Source organism: Octopus bimaculoides, chromosome 21 (genome assembly GCF_046866305.1).
Source record: "Octopus bimaculoides isolate indiv1 chromosome 21, ASM4686630v1, whole genome shotgun sequence".
In the NCBI taxonomy this organism is placed as follows: domain Eukaryota; kingdom Metazoa; phylum Mollusca; class Cephalopoda; order Octopoda; family Octopodidae; genus Octopus; species Octopus bimaculoides.
Window position 1 is genome coordinate 3,091,335 of NC_142948.1, and position 20,418 is coordinate 3,111,752.

At 36.4% G+C, this 20,418-nt stretch overlaps 1 protein-coding gene across 11 annotated transcripts in view; it reads left to right on the forward strand.

Annotated features, from left to right (window-relative positions):
* The first annotated feature begins 2,327 nt into the window (after positions 1-2,327).
* The window catches only part of LOC106884127 (divergent protein kinase domain 1A), a 67,390-nt gene continuing 49,299 nt past the window's right edge, over positions 2,328-20,418 (forward strand). For 8 of the 11 annotated variants that reach the window (XM_089339328.1, XM_089339333.1, XM_089339329.1 and 5 more), the window contains exons 1-2: positions 2,328-2,447; positions 18,428-18,571. The gene's annotated coding sequence lies outside the window, so the exon portion shown is untranslated. The remainder of the gene's footprint in view (positions 2,448-18,427; positions 18,572-20,418) is intronic. The other 3 variants (XM_089339330.1, XM_089339326.1, XM_089339339.1) reach the window with 1 other exon arrangement.

A 20,418-nucleotide genomic window follows, 5' to 3' on the forward strand; every position in this document is an offset into this window, starting at 1 on the left:
AGAGTCTACAACTACTATCCAGCATCATCGTCATGACCAACACGATTACTACCAAGCAGCCTCTACACCACCAGCATCAACACGACTTTCTATGTACACCAAACCAAACCTCCGCGGCACATCTCTCTCTTCGATTCTGTTGGGTGACTCAGCTTCACCACGATAAACAAACAGACAAGAGTTCTCAGCCAGCGACGAACATCTGTATAACAAGAATCACGGCCCGGCATCGATGCCACGACATCACAACTAGTGATCAGCTCTGCCACACTCAGCCCCCTCACTTTCACATACAGAACTTTTCCTATAGTGTACACAAGAACTGGTATATAATGCTCACGTGTTATTGACTCTCTTTTTCTCTGCTGTAATATTTCTCATACACACATGTATCACTCACATACACACTTTTCTTTGTATGACGGCCTGTCTTTGATTATGTTCTTATATGTCGCATTCACACTCTCACACAGACATACATCTTTAACGCTACGATAAATATCTCTGTTATTCATCTAATACGGTTGTGGTCTTTCATTACTGGTCATCTATGTTATCGTCGTATAACATATCATATATATCATTATTGATATATATTATTGTGTGTTCGACCGTGTGACGCGTTTAAATAAAAGGAGTCCTCTGTTTTTCCATTCGTCACCATTTCTCCTTTTTGAGTTCGCACGGTCGTCCCTTACAGTCCCATCATCTCAAGATAGTCCAATCATCCCAAGATAGTCCCATCATCCCTAGATATACTTGAAATTTGCACCCTTTTCACAAGTTAACATCTTTGCAGTGGTTTGAGATCACCATAGAGGATAGACATCACACCTTTTGCCAAGTAGGCCAAAGCAATTGCTGAGCTCTGGTGGCATTCAAGCAGAACACATCTCAGCATTTGACAAGCAAATCAAGGAAAAATCTTCTCCAAGATTTGGCAGTTTCTTATTTTTCAAATAACTAATGGCCAAGCAAATATGAGGGGGTACCCAAAAGTAACTGGAGACATTCTCTGTGGGACAAGCCCATTGTTGTTCAGGCTTCTGCTGCTAGAAACCACTTTATGTAACCCCCAGGCATCAGTCTGCCAACTGGCGTCATCTGGTGGTGTCGTACTACCACATAGTGTGTCTTTGTTTTGCAAATTTTTTTTCCTGTTGATAGTTTTTTCCAGTTAAACTCAAATATAAAATAGTATGACATATACATTAATACGGTACTTAGAATATATTTTCCAATAATGTTTTGTATTTAATACAACTTTTTTTTTTTATTAAACTGCTTCTTTTATTACAACTTCACGCTTAATAGCGTAGAAGTGATGGAAAGAGACCAGAAGGTCTTGCTCTATGTCTCCAGGTTAGAGGTAGGTGCTTCATCTGGGGTACCACAGTCAGTGACTCTTTTGCTCCCTCCCACATCCTGGATGCTGCGGTAAATGGGACAGTCATTGCTACTGTAGCCAAATGGAACAAAACCCTAAAGTATCGGGACCTGGCAGTGAACTATATTTTCCAGCCTGTGACGTTTGGAATGACTGGGTCACTAACCACGAAGTTCTTGTCACCATTGGCAGCTCGCCTCACCGCATGTAACCTTAACTTTGACTAAGGCCGCTGCATATAACCTTGAAATCAAACAGTGACTGAAGACAGACTATGCAGAACTAAAACAACAGCGGACACCTTCTACAAAGACATGATAATTGGGAAGTCAAACCGCCAATCCTTCGGTATTAGTAGACGACGCCATTCACGCTCTTGTTTAGCCTAACCTCTTTATCTATGTCATAAGGGAAACTTGTGTGGGTGATCGGCGTCGTCTACTAGTAACGAAGGATTGCTGACAAATCGAATTGTGGATAGAAGGTGCGTACACAAAAGGCTATAAGAACCATATTTCCTCTATAAGGCCTCTGATATACGAATGGAACTATAATACACACACATACATATATATATATATATATATATATATATTTGTCTAGACACACACACTCACAACAAACTTATGGTGCATTACAAAGCGTCGTAAAAGGGTAAGAGAGATGGCAGAAAGCAGTATTGTCAGGTGAAGAAATACAGCTATAATAACCAAAAATCGAGAACACAGAACAAATGCCGGACGAAAAACGAGAAGAGATTTTAAAGCTACGTTATTTTGCTAAGGTTAATAAACTGAAAAAAATGTGGAAAAATTAATATTTATATATACAAAGGAAAGAATTGTTGGGTGAAACAGATGATAGCGTGAAGATATTTAAATTTATTAAAGCTCAACAACGGAAGTCACGTGGAAGTTTGTTGTTGTTCCCATGCTTACCTGCAGAAGTAATGATGTGTCCAAGGGGAAAGGATGGATCCTCTGTTGCTGCTAACACCAACCAACAGCTCTTGGGACAAATATCTGGCAGATCTTCGAAATTAACCCACAATGATATTCAGGTAAAATATACACGACAAAATACATTTGATTCTCTTTTTTTTTATTTTGATATATCGTGGTTGGGAAGTTGTTTTTTATATTGTGGTGGAGTAAACTAAATAGAAGCAGTTCAGGTTTTCAAAATCAAATATGTAAAAAACAAACAAAAAAAAAGACCCAAACTCCCCCAAAAAGTAAATAAAAAGGTAAATCGTAGAATCATTAATTTCCATGAAATGACTACACACGTACACACACATATGAAAACGATTATATGTACTGTCGGATAGCACTTATATCTGTTTTGATTACAGATAAAAACGTGCCTGTGTATATATATATATATATATGTATATATATATATATATATATATATATATATATATATATATATAAACCGTTATATATACTATTAGATGATATCACATATGTCTTTGATTACACATGTAAACGGATGGCTTTCTTTGGAATCGAATACACCTCAAGCAAATTTGAAATGGTAACAAGTCTTTATTTATACACTCCACTGCTTAGCTCTTTCGTTCCGTGCGCGCCCGCATATATATATATATATATATATATATATATATATATATATATGTATGCACACAAAATTGTACGATTAACAACCTTACATGTAAGAATTTTGCTATGTTGATAACAGATACAATATTTTTACTAAATTTTGGTATAGATCTATAAATACAAGTATATATATATATATATATATATATATATATATATATATATATATATATATATCGTCAGTAAATGATAAATCCAAAAGAGAAGCACACTCTAAGTTATAGAGCAGTAGAGTATATAAATAATGCCCTTAAGAAATAAACCGGCCAAATCTATCTTTCTATCTGTCTATTTGTCTGTCTATATAAAGGCAACAAGAACAAGGATGGCGACAATCACATCTTTAATTGATGATAACACCATAGATCACCGACGATCGTTTGTTTCTTTTGTGCCAACATATTTAGATACATTAAAAAAATGGTATAAAATAACAGTCAAATTTTTATATCCGAAATTATATGCTAACACAATGTTATCAAGGCAATCTAGGATGCGTTAGATTCACACGTATACACATATATGTATGTAAATATAATGGTTATATTAGTGTAACATTACGCAAAAGCCCGGATCTCTGTGTCTCAATAACAACAAGGAATCGCGAAATAACTCTTGTCTATAAAATACATCTGTTTTTTTTTTATTATTATTTCTAGAAATCGTTGTTTTGCTGACAGTATTTTCTAAATTATATATTTTGACCTGTACTAACCACAGTTCAGTCTTCCAGAACTACATATATATATATATATATATATATATATATATATATATATATATATATATGTGTGTGTCAAAGAACTAAAGCGCGCGCACACGCACACACACACACGCACACACACGCACGCACATATATTAGTTCTCTGTAATTAAATGTAATAAAGTTTCCCCCCGATGATCCGTTCTGGTTAAGCATCCAAATGCACTTGGAACATCCAATGCATGGTTCGAAGCAACTATAATGGTGAAGTGTTCGTAGGAACTAACGATATAAACTTTTGCTTACCGCAATTTCTATACATTTGCTCTCTATTTCATAACTAGTAATACTACAAAACTTAATCATTATCCTGGAAGCAGACCGGACAATGACAATCTACGTGGAGCTCTAAACTTAGCAGTTGCAGTCGTGCATCTATTTGTACACACAAGATACTCATATATATATATATATATATATATATATATATAACTCATATATATATATATATATATATATATATATAACTCATATATATATATATATATATATATATATATATTATATAACTCATATTGTCTGTATGTATGTATGTATATATGTGTATGTATGTATGTATATGTATGTATGTATGTATACACACATACTTCAAGCAATTGTCGATGTTTTGTTGTAGAAGTAAATAGTAATTTTTCCTGGTTTGCCTTCATCCTTCAGTAGTATTCCAGCCATGACAATCCCTTCAGAGTGTGTCTGACGATTTTAACCAATGTATCCTTCCCTTCATTGGGAATTAAATCGAAGGAATTTGGTTGCTATTTGAGGCAGCTGGAGTAATTTTGTGTTGGCCCCTTTACAGCTTTTATTTCCCGAAGAGATGGATGGATGGATGGGAAAATGGCACATTTTTTTTTACCATGTAATTGTAAAGATATATTTCCTTATTGATTCGATAGTTCTAATTGCGATTTACTAGCTGCCAGAAATAAATATAGAATTATTTGACCCCGCTTAATTACTATAAGGGCCCCATCTCTTAAAAGAATATTTTTGGTATCACAACGAGATAGAGAGAATAAAAAAAATAATCGATGATTTAAGTATCTCATGGAATATTTCCAGAGACAGACCTTGATGGAATACCAAATGTATTATTTATTTATTAAAAATAATCTTCGATTTTTATGTTGTATTTCCATGCGTGCTAAGAAATGTTTTATTCTTAATTATTTTTGTTTCCCTTAATGAAACCTAAAAAAAGCTCTGAAACCATTGCGGTTAGTATTTGTCATTCGAAAGATTTACATTATAATAATGGTGTGTAAACCTCGGCCGCAATCGGTGCCAAGAATTTTGTGTGGAGAAATACATAATAGTAATGATTAATGATAATGGTGAGCTTATTGTGTACAGTGTTCAGGTATACTAAACACATACATACACAAGTTTCTTTTTATCTTTTACCCGTTTCAATCACTCCACTGCGGCCAGGCTGGGGCACCGCGTTGGAGGGTTTTAGTCGAACAAACCGATCCCAGTACCTAAGTTTTTTAAAGCCTCGAGAAAACAAACCAACATCGTTTGTCAAGCGAGGCCCCCCCCCCCCCGACGGGTTTTGGTCGTTTTGGGGCTATAGTAGAAGGCACTTGGCCAAGGTTCCACACAGTGTGACTGAACTCAAAACCACATAGTTGGGAAGCAAGCTTCTGAACCTTATAACCACGTCTGTGCCTAACATAAAATCGATTGTATCGACTGGAACTTTATTTTACCGGTCCCCGGAGAATTTAGGGTAAACCTCAATATGTAAGGGATTTGAATCAATAAATATCCAAGACATTTTATCCGAACCTTTATCGATTCTATCGACCGTTAACCTCTAATGGCTTGTAATTTAGACACAACGCTAGCAATTTTGAGGGTGAAGGGGATTAGTCGATACTATCGATCTCGGTACTTGTCTGGTATTTTATTTTCTCGACTTCAAAGGGATGAAAGGCAAAGTGGACGTCGGCGGGATTTGAACTCGGAACATGAAGAGCCAGAAGAAATGTAGCAAGTATAGAAACTCCGCCGCTGAATATACACATCTACTAAAGACACACGATGATGGTAATGGTGGTGGACGTCATCCATCCTCTTTTTCAGCCTAGTCTCTTTATGTCTTGAAGAACGTTGTGTGGTTGAATGACGTCGATTACTAATACCGAAGGATTGCCTAGACGCGTAACAGTAATAATAATTACATACTATATATCGCTTGTCTGTAATATAATTCATATATGATATATATTTTAGGTGTTAGCTATCCCTACATCAGCTCCAGAGACCATTGATGGAAAGTGTTTCACCCGTGTCCGTGTTTAGTCACGCATAGTGGTATTGAGGTCAGTGTCGATATATCTGGCAAGTCGGGGTGGGTTGGGGGTGATCTGTCAGAGATGGGGAACAGCTTCCTTCATCTATGTTCCGTTTACTGACTAGATTACTTCAGTCTTTCGTTTGCTGCTTAATGTACGTACGAGGGTTACCTGCTGTAACCAAAGATGGTAAAAACCTAGTTAAGTTAGATAGGCATCACCGATGTTTTATTTTATTCTATGGGTGCGTTTGGCAGCCATCGTGACAGATAGTCCTTGTCCGTGTAGGTAGACAATGGCGTCTCAGGCCCCTATACACACACACACACACACACACACACACACACACACACACACATATATATACATACACCTTTATTTACGCAAATACACACATTTCACTACACTACCTACTAGACACAGAGCACTATATACGCAAGTATAGAGACTGTATAAAACACACACACATACACGCGCTCACGCTGTTAATCGTTGTTGTTCAAACATCATTAGCTCCACACACACACACACTCCACTGTACAACTATTACTATACATACACTGTAATACACTCACAGACTGCTCCACGAACACTTCTACATACACATTTACATATTGACAAGTACACACGCATCTACACATACACCATTACCCACAACTACACATGTACAAGTATCATGTTCCTCCATCAGAGCAACGAGGCAGACCATTTAGTCATCCTTGGGGATGGTTGATGGACTTGTGTAGTGACTTTGTTTAAAATGAGGAAGAGTTGCATGCATCAAACCTCATTCTCTTGACCATAACCACCCTCAATCCAGCGGCAGGACCAGGTCAAGACAACTGGGGATGGAGACAGACGCAGTGGATGACCAAGATGTCTTACTTGTCTCATCTTGCTCTCTGCATTCTACAGTGCATTGCTAAAGCTGCCTTCCTCTCTGTTGAATCATGAAAATGTCTTCTGGAGAGTCAGCCGGACCCAGTCTTCACATGCATAGGTAGGCAAGCCCTAACATGCTAATTAACCAATAGCTGAGACTTTGACAAGTGCTCTTTCTCCAGGTCACAGTGCACCTAGGATCAACAGCAGCTAAGAGGTGGTCCTACACTCCTAAACACCCTAGAATTCTTGAACCAGGACCCTACTATCAGATGCAGTTTGAAATCATATGGTGCTGTGCATAGTCGTGTATGTGTACCAGCTTATATAGTTGTGTAAAGCAGTGCTTCTCAAATTATCTGATGTGGTGTACTGGCAGTTTTCTTTTTTTTCCAGCGAGCCAGGGACCAGTAATATTTCTTAGTAATATTAATTTATACCAGAAACAATATATATAATAAACAAAATAAAAGTTGACAATTTTTATTATCTTATATTTATTTTGTAAACAAATAATACAATATTACACAAGCATTTTATATGCATTTTATAATGTTTCTTTCTTTTCTGGAAACTTGCCACTTACTGGCAGCTGATGGCTCACAGACTGGCACCAGTCCGCAGACCACCACATTGAGTAGCACTGGTGTAAAGTATGACTATGCAATTACCACTACTGACCCTTGTAGCACTATACGTATACCAGTATATACACTGGTACACATACATCACGACTCATACAAGTACACATACAACTATATGCATCATTGCACATGGAGGCAATGTGGTTGATGCCGGTGGTTCATAAAAAGCACCTTTTGAGCGTTGGGCCTCAGGGAGGCAATGACAAATGGCTGAGACCCTTGGCAATAGGCTGTGCCTGAGTAGAAGACCCACAAAGCTGAGTGAAATCATAGTTGTGGTACAGGAGATGATGAGCAGTGATTTGGCCACCTCTGCTGACCCATCAACAGGATGGTGTTATAGTTCAAGGTTGAGATAGCTGATGATTGTTGGATACCATCTGATGACATCAGTTCTTACCAGCTAAAGCTCCATCCATTTTGGTGTGTAGGAAAGAAGCACCTTCTGGGGGTTATCTTTAGCATATATAAATATATGTGTGGTAAGCTTCTTACAACACAAGTGGTAAAAAGCTTGCTTTCCAACCACATAGTTCTGGGTTCAGTCCCACTGTAGGACCTTAGGCAAATGTCTTCTACTATAGCCTCGGGTCAACCAGATCCTTGTGAGTGGATTTGGTAGATGGAAATTGAAAGAAGCCTGTCATATATGTGTGTGTGTGTCTTTGTGTCTGTATTTGTCCCCCCATCACTGGTTGAGAACTGGTGTTGGTGTGTTTATGTCCCCATAACTTAGCGGTTTGGCAAAACCACTGTATATGCAATGTATATTTTTGTAGATAACAATTTCATAACCCCCACCCCCCACCTACCTGTTTGTTCTGACCAGATCTATCCAAAGACATCTGTACCTTTTGATCTTGCTCTGATTAATAAAATTAAATACCAGCTCGTACTTAGGTCAGTTGTTCCCTTTTATTCAAATGTATATTGTTGTTTATGTTAAAAATTAACGTATCTAGTTAATGATTTCTTAAGTAATACCATCTGACCTTTAGTTATTGTAATTTCTTATTTTGTTTGTTTTGCAAACTCATTGATCTGTTGATTGATTGATCTAGATGACCTAGTCATGTGCTAAGCGTGAGACAATTCTTAATACATAATCAACATCTGAGATATACTTCAACAAACAGGATACAATGAAGTCAGAACCAATTTAGATCAGTAATATTATATCATAAGGTGGCGAGCTGGCAGAAACGTTAGCATGCCGAGCGAAATGCTTAGCAGTATTTCATCTGCCGCCACGTTCTGAGTTCAAATTCCGCCGAGGTCGACTTTGCCTTTCATCCTTTCGGGGTCGATTAAATAAGTACCAGTTATGCACTGGGGTCGATATAATTGACTTAATCCATTTGTCTGTCCTTGTTTGTCCCCTCTGTGTGTAGCCCCTTTTGGGTAGTAAAGAAATAAGAAACATTACCAGCCAGGCGACATGCTTAGTAGTATTTTGTCTATCTTTATGTTCTGAGTTCAAATTCCACCAAGGTTGACTTTGCCTTTCATCCTTTTGGGATCGATAAATTAAATACTAGTTGCATACTAGGGTTGATCTAATTGACTGGCCTCCACCCTTCACAAAAATTTCGGGCCTTGTGCCTAGAGTAGAAAAGAATATTATATCATAAGGCAGCAAGTTGGCAGAATCGGGGCCAATTAAATAAGTACCGGTTATGCACTGGGGTCGATGTAATCGACTTAATCTCTCTGTCTGTCCTTGTTTGTCCCCTCTATGTTTAGCCCCCTGTATGCAATAAAGAAATAAATATCATATCATAAATCAAGTATGTCTTGGTGTGCTGTGCTGAACGTAGATCAAAATGTCTCAGTTAAGTAACATTTCCTTGGAAGTCAGAGAAAGTAACTCAAATTGTTTTTATTTTTGTTTGCAACCCTTAAAGAAAAAGGGGAGATGAATGTCAAAAATTAAGAAATAATTTCACAAAATAAATTTACATGCATTGGGCGGTGGTGATGGGAAATCTGATCTTTGTTTGCCATCAAGAGAAACAACTAAGGACATGCTCCTGTCTTAATCAGCCTCATCAACATAGCATAGTCTCTACTGAAGCCTACTTTGATTAATAGTCTAAAGGTTTTTTTTTCTTTTTATGCAGGTATAATTGTGTGGTTAAGAAGTTTGCTTCCCACTCACATGGTTTTGAGTTCAGTCCCACTCTGTGGCATTTTGAGCAAGTGTCTTTTAGTATAGCCATGGGTCAACCAAAGACTTCTGAGTGGATGTGTTAGACAGAAACTGAAAGAAGACAATTGTGTGTGCGTGTATGTATGTGTGTGTGTGTGTGTGTGTGCACTTGTCTTGACATCATGTAACAATTGTGAATGAGCATCCCTGTCATACAAGTGGTATCACTTGTTTCCTATTTTCCTCGAAAACATCATCAGTGTTTGGTTTCCATGTTTACATGAGCCAAATGGCATTTGTTGAGGCAGACAAAAGGACATTCACACATGCACACAAGTTCAAAAAAGCTATGTCCGACCACTTAGAATAAAGAACGCATAGACACTTCTGAGAATGAGTCAACATTTAATCTATAATTGTTTGTGTGACAAATTAATAAATTGCTTCAGCCTCTGGTTATCTGAATAGCTATAGACAAAACAAAAAGGAATTCTATTGAACTAACATTTATGGATTAAATATATATTATCATCATCATCTTTTAATGTCTGTTTGACATGGATTGGATGGTTTGACCAGAGCTGGCAAGGGCATCCAGCCATAGAATCTATGCCAAAGCAGACAGTGGACCTTGGTGTTATCCTTTGACTTGGCAGCTTCTGTCAAACCATCCAAAACTTTACTTTACTTATATATATATGTATATATATATATATATATATATATATATATATATGTGTGTGTGTGTGTGTATATATATATATATATATATCTTTTATTCCTCTGTTTATTTCCTTGTGTTCTTTTCTGTTGAAGAGCAGCCGAAACGTAAAAGATTTTCTCACCTTCCCGAGCATTAAACTAATACACCTGCTTGTTGTTTATACACCTGTCTTCATCTTTTGTTTTTCTGTAAATTTCAACTATATATATATACACACACACACACACACACACACACACACCAGTATACTACATGTATGTGTGTGTGTAGGAGTGATTGCAGACATGCCCATGTGGTTAAAAAGTTCACGTCTCAATCATATGGTCCTCCATAGTCTTGGGTTGACCATGAAATTTGGCAGATAGAAATTGCTGGTACCCATCGTATGTGTGTGTGTATTCATGTGTACATGTATATCCATGTGTGTGTGTGTTTATCATTTGAAATATCTTTAGCTATTGAAGTCTATTAAAGAGTCAACTCAGGTGAACTCAGCCATTAAATAGATCTGTCTATCTAGTTTTCTTGTTTCTTTTTTTCTTCCTCTTTTTGTTATTCAGCTGTAGTCTACACTATTTTACATCTCCTTGCACTTTTTTAGATGGTTCTGTCTGATGCAAGGGAGGTTTAGCTGTTGTTTCTAGCATGTTGAGTGACACTGTACTGGTGATTCAGTAATATTCTACACCAGTGTTTCTCAACCAGGGTCCATATGGCCTTTAGGGTTCCATGTAGGATTTTGTTAAAATTTATCTCCAATAAACTGGTAATACTTCTACAATGCACAAAGTATTTTAACAATCTTATTAATACAATTTTTTTAATAATATTTAATTATCAAAATATAATAGGATTTCTTAAATATGGAATGGTTGTTAGGGTCCACCCAAGTAAAATGGGAACCAGAGGGGTCCATAGGTAAAAAATGGTTGAGAACTGCTGGTCTACACCATTTCATGTGTCCTTGTTTTAAGATGGTTCTATCTGATGTAAGTGATTTAGCTGTTGTTTCTAGCAGGTTGAACGGTACTGTATTGGCTATTTTGTTGACATTTTGTGTTTGCTATTGTTTGACCCAGCTTTGAACATCTGTTCTTTAACAGAGAAAAAAACAAACCATATTTCTTTTTAGGTCTATTAAATAAACAGATCAGATCAACAAGCGTTCAGTGTTGTCAGTTTAGACTTGTTTGACAGGAAATTTGATCTGAGATTTGTGTGTTGCAGTGGATGGGAAAAAGTATACAAGTGTTTGTTTCATTCAAAACAGAAACAAACTGGTAGAGTCGGTTTTACTTTATTCATCATCGTTTTAAGATCCACTTTTTCATGGTTGTTTGGGTCAGATGGAATTCATTATGGCAGAAGTCAGCCATGTGTCTGGGTGCATGTGCCCATGTATGCAAGGCTGGCTGGCTTCCACACAGTTTCTGTGTACCAAATGAACTTACACACTCACAAGACATTGGTTGGCCTGAGACTACAGTAAAAGGTACTTGCCTAAGGTGCTGCACAGTGGGACTGAACTTTAATCCCACATGGTTGGAAAGGGATCTCTTTAACCACACAGCCATGCCTGCGCATATGAATGTCCATATGACTGGGAAAACATGGTTTATGAGCTGATGCTATCTTTCCACTAATAACCACTTCATGAGAGATGAAACAGCTGCCGTATTTACATTTTGCATAGTAAATGTAACTATATAAGTTCCTTGTAGATAAAACACACAAAAGAAACATCTTCGTCTGTAAAGGATCATTGATTCATGTAAATGATCATTGTATTGTTCTATTTATTGAACTTGTCTATTTAAGGTGTGCGTAGTAAAAACGAGTTTTTTTCTGTTTTTCATTGTTGATTAATTAGTTAATGGAAGAAAGGGTATCCAGCTGGAAAGAGTATTTGTTTAATAGTGATAGTAATAATAATGATAATCCTTTCTGCTGTAGGCACAAGGCCTGGAATTTGAGGGAAGGGATTAAGTTCATTACACTGACCCCAGTGTGTAACTGGTTCTTATTTAATTGACCCTGAATGGATGAAAGGCAAAGTCGACCTCGGCAGCATTGTGTCTGTGTTTGTTTCTCCACCACCACCACCACCACCACCACCTGACAACTGGTATTGGCGTGTTTACATCCCTGTAACTTAGCAGTTTGGCAAAAGAGGTGGATGGAATAACTAGCAGGCTTAAAAAGAAAAAAAAGTTGTGGGTTTGATTCATTTGATTGAAAATTCTCCAAGGCGGTGCCCCAGTATGGCCGCAGTCTAATAACTGAAACAAGTGAAAGATAAACGGTAAAAGATACATATGTAAATTTCTTCGTGGCAAAATGTGTTGTACGAATGTTTTGGTGTGTGTTTGCAAATGGTGTAGTGTAAAGTTTCTCTCTTCTCTATTATCAAGAAAGGAAAATAAAGGTTGCTTTGTTATAACTAATCAATACTGAAGTTGTTAGCAGTTAGTGAGGGAATGGCAGGATTGAATTTGTGCAGCAGATTGTCGAGATTTTACGATAAAAAGGATCAAGCCACAGGCTGGACTTTGCCTTTCATCCTTTTGGGGTCAATAACATAAAGTACTAGTCAAGCAATGGGGTCGATGTACCCCCTCCCCCAAACTTGCTGGCCTTATGCCAGTAGTAGACAAGAACATTAAGGCAGTGAGACAGTTCCACACACAAACACACACACACACACACGTTTTTATATATATATATATATATTTATATGATAATGGATTGCTTTCAGTTTCCATGCACCCAATTCACTCACAAGGCTTTGGTCAACCTGAGGCTTTAGTAGAAGACACTTGCCCAAAGTGCCACTAAGTGGGACTGAACCCGCAACCATGTGGTTGGGAAGCAAACTTCTTACCACACAGCTGGTATTTGTGGCATTATGAAACAAGGAGCATTCAAAGCTTTTGCAAAATATTACTCAATCAATTGCTTTCTACATTTAAATGCCTAAGAAAAAAAAACAAAAAACAAGCAGTGAAGAATTTTGCTCAAATTGCAATAATTAACACAGAAATTAATTTTGAGTTTTGAAAAGGTGACCATTGAATTGGAGGAGGGGATTAATGAAAATAAATAAACTTAACCTTTACACTAGATGGCTTTTATGTGTGCTATACTTTGTGGTGAAAAACTAGGTTTGACTTAATTAAATGTCACGATATTTTGGTGTGTGTTTTTGAAATTAGATACATAGACATTTTGTAGAATACTGTAAAGACACTGGCTAAGCAAATGGTGATGTTGTGTTTACATCCCCTGTGAAAGAATTGGTCCTGTAGCTCTGTGGTTTTGATTTAAAGAAAACTGGTGGAATATAAACTCCTTAATTGACAAACAGTTAAAGGTTGGTGACCAGAAGAGCATCCGACTATAAAATAGTGCCTCAGTAAGCTTTCTTTCAACTCATACCAGCATGGAAAAGCAGACATGGAAACAATGATGATGATGTAATGTATCAAAAAATCATTGAGACTGTAACCTTTTGCCTGCCCTTTATATGTCCTTTGTATTGCACCTGATGCACAAGACATATTTCTCAGGTGTACATGCAATATATATAATACACATTCTCAGTTTCTTTCAATCACCAAGGTAACTTGGGATTTGTGAAAGGAAAGCTTTATGTTACTCAGAATGAATGAAACAGGGGCTAACTAAGGGTTTCAAAACAAGCTTAGATGTTGAGGGCAAACTTATGAACATGTTTGGGATAGGCATTTGGTTTAGTGATTAGGGTATTGGATTCAGGATTGTAGTTTTGATTATTTCTGGACCAGGCGATGCATTGTGTTCTTGAGCAAAGCACTTCATTTCACATTGCTCCAGTCCACTCATCTGGCAAAGGTGAGTAATCCTGAGAGGGACTGGCATCCTATCCAGGGGAAAAAAATATATGCACCACAGAAACTGGGAAACTGGCCCTCTGAGTCTATATGATTCTGGAAGGCATTTTATCCCCTCTTTTCATCGTCCAGATTGGCACAGAATTAAGTATTCTGTACACAGCATACAATAAATCACCGAGACTCTTAGAAAAGGGTTCTATTTTCTTGTGAAGGGCTCTACTTTATGTTTTATATAACCCATTATGTAAAACATAAGTTGAAAACAGCTGTAATTCTGTAAAAATAAATATAACTGGATGGTTGCAGCTGAAATGGGTCTTGCTCATAGATCTCTTTGACCAGAATTGACCAAGAGTAAAAAAAAGAAAAAGAAAAACTGCTTCAATTAGTAATCAATGTGAACCATCAAGGGAGCTTCTACATTATTGTTTGATCTGCTGGAAATAGTAGCCTAATCTCACTATGGTATTAAAAAAGAAATGACATATTGGATGTGATAGATAATGTCTGAAAAAAAGAAACAATAAAAAAATAGATGGGATGGTTATAGCTCTTCTCAATTAAGGTTGACCTAGGGTTGAAAACCAAAAACAAACAAATTATTGTTGTTAATTGAGAAGTAGACAGTATGATGAATGTGTGAAATTTCTTTTGTGTTAAGTTAACGAAGGCAATCATTGGAGAGGTATAAATTACGAATCTGTGACATAAATAGCAATTAGACTGAGTGCAGTTATTAATAACCTACAGGAGAGAGGGGCATGGTTGTGTAGGAGGGTGTTTGTTAGGCATTTCCATGTCTGTACTTGTTTGATCAGAGTGTTGAAGCCATGACAAATTGCTTTCTGTTAGAATTAGTGAAAACACAGCTAGCTTCAATTTTTGTTTTATTGTTTCATAATAATAACAATAATCATAATCATCCTACAACATCTGCCTTCCATGCTGGCTTGGGTGAATAATAAGGATGATAATAATAATAATAATAATAATAATAAGGATGATGATAATAATAATAATAATAATAAGGATGATGATAATAATAATAATAATAATAATAATAATAAGGATGATGATAATAATAATAATAATAATAATAATAATAAGGATGATGATAATAATAATAATAATAATAATAAGGATGATGATGATAATAATAATAATAATAATAATAATAATAAGGATGATGATAATAATAATAATAATAATAAGGATGATGATAATAATAATAATAATAATAATAAGGATGATGATAATAATAATAATAATAAGGATGATGATAATAATAATAATAATAATAATAATAATAATAAGGATGATGATAATAATAATAATAATAATAATAATAATAATAAGGATGATGATGATAATAATAATAATAATAATAATAAGGATGATGATAATAATAATAATAATAATAATAATAATAATAATAATAAGGATGATGATAATAATAATAATAATAATAATAAGGATGATGATAATACTAATAATAATAATAATAATAATAATAAGGATGATGATAATAATAATAATAATAATAATAAGGATGATGATAATAATAATAATAATAATAAGGATGATGATAATAATAATAATAATAATAATAATAAGGATGATGATAATAATAATAATAATAATAATAAGGATGATGATAATAATAATAATAATAATAATAATAAGGATGATGATAATAATAATAATAATAATAATAATAACAATAATAATAATAATAACAACAACAAGAACTCAGAATGTAAGGATTAATGAAATGCTGCTAAGCCTTTTGTCTGGTGTGCTACCGATTCTGCCAGCTTGCTGCCTTAATAATAATAATAATAATAATCCTTTCTAGTAAAGGCGCATGGCCTGAAATTTGGGGGAGGGGGCTAGTCGATTACATTGACCCCCAGTGTTTCACTGGTACTTAATTTCATCAACCCCAAAAGGATGAAAGGCGAAGTTGACCTTGGTAGAACTTGAATTCAGAACGTAACAACAGGCGGAATACCACTAAGTATTCTACCCGGCCTGTTATCAATTTTGCCAGCTCACCACTTTAATAATAATAATAATCATCATCTTCATCATCGTCGTTTAATGTCCGCTTTCCATGCTAGCATGGGTTGGACGATTTGACTGAGGACTGGTGAAACTAGATGGCTACACCGGGCTCCAATCTGATTTGGTAGAGTTACTACAGCTGAATGCCCTTCCTAACGTTAACCACTCCAAGAGTGTAGTGGGTGCTTTTACATGCCACTGGCACGAAGGCCAGTCACGCAGTACTGGCAACGGCCATGCTCAAAATGGTGTATATTACGTGCCACCTGCACAAGAGCCAGTTTGGCGGCACTGGCAACGATCTTGCTCCAATGTCTTTACATGTGCCATCCGGCACAAGTGCCATTGACGGTTTCACTTTCGCTTGCCCTAATAGGTCTTCGCAAGCCGAGTTTCGTTTCCAAGGGGAACATTAGAAACCAGGTTGGAGAAATTGAGATTGACACGAGGTTAGAACATGTTCAGAAAATTGCTTTATTGAGGAGAGTGAGAATTTTGAGATTAGTGCCATGATGTTAAGTATCGTGGAAAGAGACCCTGTGAAATCCTTGATAACAGGTTGTTATCTGCTCTTAGAGAATTAACTGGAGCAAGTGAAATGGAAACAGCAGTAGTAGTAGTAGTAGTGGTAGCAGCAGAAGTGATAATAACAATGATTACAAAACAGTCATCAACAAGTGGATATAATTGTGTGCTTTTAATGGTTGGCAATGACTCTTATTACTATGTAATTATGGTGAAAGTAGGCCAAAACTGGTTCGCCAAACAATTTTTGGTATGTAGAAATGAAAACATGTAAACTACCCTACCCTCAGCTCAATCATTGAATTTTTTTTTTATTAACAAAATCTTTGGGCCTGATGTGACTGGTTTAAATGCTAAAGGTTTAGCCGTTTAGCATTCAAACCAGCTACATCTGGCCTGGACCAAATATTCTGCCTGTTTTGTGTCCAAACCAGCCAGATGCAACCTCTCACATCTATCCTACAATGTCATTCTAAAAATAAAGCAATCATATCATTGAAATCGGCGGTGGCGGGGGTGGCGGCAGCAGCAGTGTTGTTGCTCATTGAAACTGTTACAGACTCTCAAATGACAAAGAAACATGTTGGAGAGGCAATGTTGTTTAAAGACTAAAAATAAGTCTGCATTATTACCAGAGAGTGTAATAACAAAGATAATTTATTGCCGCAATAAAATAGAAAGAAAAGGAAACATAAAGTCGTTGACGTGTCTTTATTTCTGTTTGTATGATTTTGTTGAATTTCATCAATCATCACCTTGACCATCATCATCATCACCATCACTCATCATCACCATCACTCATCATCACCATCACTCATCATCATCACCATCATCATCATCACCATCAATCGTCATGATCATTATTTGATATCCACTCTTACATGCATAGGTCAAATGGAATTTTGTGGTGTTAGATTTCCTGCGGCTAAGATACTTTCCTTGTCACCAATCCTCAACGCGTCTCCAAGGAACGTAATGTTTCCCCAATGGACAACATTGCTAGTATGGCAGGGATGTTCTTTTACAACCATCACACACATGATGTCAAGACAAAAACACATACACACACACAAATGCACATGTGCATGCTGCACATAAACACATACGAATGCATGTGAGTGCATGCATGCATGTGCAAGTGAGCGCGCACACACACACACACACATACACACACACACAGAGCAACATTCTTCTTTCAGTACCAGTCTACCACATTCACCCATAGGGCTTTGGTCAGCCCCAGGAGAAGGCATCAATAGAAGCCACTTGCTCAAGATGCCATGCAGTAGGACTGAACCCAAAACCACATGGCTGGGAAGCCAGCTTCTTTACCTGGCAGCTTCACCTGTGCTTGATTACGTTGTATTTATTTTTGTTTTGTATGATTTCACTGAACATGTAGTGTTTATTTCTGTTGACCAAATGCTTCCACATAACCTCGCAGCCCTTGGTACCTACTTACACTTCTCACCTCACCTTTTGTTTCTTTCAGCACGGCTGCAGTTCAATGACACCTGGCTACTCTGGTTATGCACTGTTACCTGCTCTGCACCTTTTTGACGAATGACTTCTAACACAAACTTTCTCATATACTTCATCTTCATTTTCTGATTTGTCCACCACATCACATTTGCAGGTATTACACACAAGAAATTGTTGCTTTTTCTTTTGTATTTCGTAATATTACATATTATTATTGTTATTGTTGTTGTTTCATCCCTGAATCAGTCCCTGGTAGACCAGGCTTTTAATTAAAAGCATTTACGCTATTATCATCCTATCATTGTTTTAAATAAGCATTTTTTTTTGTCATTTTATTTCTAACAAAAATATTTGTCATATTTCTAACAAAATACACCCTACCTCTGTGTGTGTGTGTATTTCACCACCACCACCACCACCACCACCATCATCATCATTATTCAGATTAATTAAAAAAAACAAGAAAAGAAAAATCTCCCAGTAATTTAGTAACAATTTAGTAAAATCCTTTTGTTGCTATTAAGCTGGTTTTGGGTATTTTATATAAAACTATGAGCTGTCTTCCATAAAATGTTAAATGTTGATGGTTAATATGACTATAATTAGATATTTTTCATTATAAAAATAGAAGCAACTGTAGCATGGAGAATACATTATTACCCATTTAAAAACATACAAAGACTCTTAAGTTCACTTCAAACATTTGTTATTGAACTGCACTCTGGTTGCAATCCTGTCAGTGACCATGTTGCGGTTGTGCAATAAAAATGTCGACACCAAATAATGAATATTTAATTGAATTTAACAGTCTTTGTGTGTTTTTGAATGGTTAATATGTGTGTATTACATGCTGGAATTGCTTCATTTTAACACTTGCTATTTTGATAGAAAGTTTTAATTCATAGAACTAGGGGTGATCTCAGGCAGGTTCCTACCAAAAGGGTTCACCTGGTGTTGTTGCTATTTAGTTCCAGGTATGTTCTTATCAAAGAGACTTGTGGTCAGCAGTGCTGCAACAATGACCAGGCTATTATTTTTTGTTACCTCAGGGACCTCCTTGTCCAATATGTCCTTCCTATTTTTTAAGTGTCGAGGTTTGGTTCTTATCTCCAGCAAATGGAATAACTACATAGAACATTGAAGCCATTGGTTTAATGCAGTGTGTAAACACATACACGCACGCATGCACACTCAGACACACACACACACACACACACACACACACACACAGTGTGGAGAAAAGTTATGGTCTCCATAATTGTAAACACTGGAAGGAGGACAATGAACAGACAAACACAATGGTGAAGGTCATTTGTTTCTGGTTGCATAATGTAACATGGTTTCATTATAGTGCCATAAATTCATTCATCGAGTGCTTATTAACCCTAAGCTAAGTCTGATTGAGCAAACCTATAATCAAAAGACATTCCAACTGTGATCATCCCAACTTTATTATAAAGGTATCTGGGACCATATGATCCAAGGTTCTTCCCCCTTAAGATGAGGTGTGAGTTCAATGGAAATTAGTAGAGGTTTCCTTGTAGGTTTAACACTTATTATTTTGCCCAAGTCAATTCTTTTTTTTTTAGCTTACCTCTAGTTAACAGCACTCCAGCCATGGCCATCCAATCTTTTTTTCCAGCTGTAAATACATCTAGGTATACATTATAGAAATTTATCTTTCTGTTTTTTTGCAAACAATAAGGTGTAATTTGATTTGAGGGTGATTTGGCTGTTATGTCTAGCATGTCGTAACTACATAAAAGGATCCCCTCTCCTTCACTGAGGCACATTGTAACTGTTGGTGCATTGAGTAATGTTTGTTGTTTTATATATAAATACATGAATGTGTCTTGTCTATTGAAGCCTTGTCAAGTTGCATTTATTAACTGACAACTTGAAAGCATAATTTTCAATTATTTTTTCCCATCCTCTTCCAACACCACCACCACCACCACCACCACCACCTATAACATTCTTGGGTGGCAGATACAGTTATGA